Source organism: Rhipicephalus sanguineus, chromosome 7, assembly GCF_013339695.2.
Source record: "Rhipicephalus sanguineus isolate Rsan-2018 chromosome 7, BIME_Rsan_1.4, whole genome shotgun sequence".
In the NCBI taxonomy this organism is placed as follows: domain Eukaryota; kingdom Metazoa; phylum Arthropoda; class Arachnida; order Ixodida; family Ixodidae; genus Rhipicephalus; species Rhipicephalus sanguineus.
Genome location: NC_051182.1, coordinates 37,638,939 through 37,639,954, shown reverse-complemented (window position 1 = coordinate 37,639,954; position 1,016 = coordinate 37,638,939).

Here is a 1,016-nt window from a genome sequence, read left to right as displayed (position 1 = left end):
GAGGCTATCCGGCGTCATGCGGCTGCATATATAGCCAAACCACGCCACACACAAATCGACGGCACGCGATGACGTTAAAAATAAAGAATAAAATACCTGATCTGTTTGAGCCCAAATTTAGCCCCTGTGTTGCTGTAGCCATTATGTTAAAAACATTCGTACACTCATTTAACATTTTGTGGAACATAGTGACACGTGTTCTAAATGAGGTATATTGCCCTTAGTATCATGCGTTGTACGCGCAAAGAAGCACACTTGTTTGCCTTTTGTATGATTTTTTCCTTATTATATGTGCCGACCTCAATCTGATTCGGATGCGCTTAGCGTACTGAAACTTCCGCAAGGAAATAAAGGGAAAAATATCTTTTAGCCGGACTTGTATGCGTGTCCTACACATGACGTAGCTTGACAGTAGTGAAATATTTCGCTTCGAAAACAAGCTATGAGACCTTGTCGCTTCCGTGTTTCGTGCATCGTGCGGAACGACTAAAGCTAACCGGAAGTACAAGGTCGTCACTACAAAAATAATTCGAGAGCCCTCTCGTGTTCTCGCAGCTGACGCTGCAGCTAAGTACACCTGATTCATGAGCGGATATGGTAGTAAAAAAAAAAATGAAACCCGGGTGTTCTGCAAGCGGGGTCATGAATGAAATACGGTGTCGGCAAGGTGATCACGATGGCGGAACTGCACACGCCTCTCCACTTAATTTAATAGTTGGCCATTTTTATCACGAGAATGTGAACGCGAAACATGATATTATTGCCACACAACTGTATTAGCAACCATGGCGCTGAATAAAGATCACTAAGCATTTCCTAGAGAAAGACATGAGGTGGTAATTTTGGGCTTTAGGGGAATTTTGGTATCTGCCCAAGTATCTGATTTTGGATCCTTTAAAAGAACGCAGTTCTGCGGCAGGTGTGCTGCATTACTTGGAAGAATGTTTTCGCGAAAAACTGATGTGCATCTATTCATGCCTTAAACTTACTTATTTGTATCATTTGTTTCACATGCC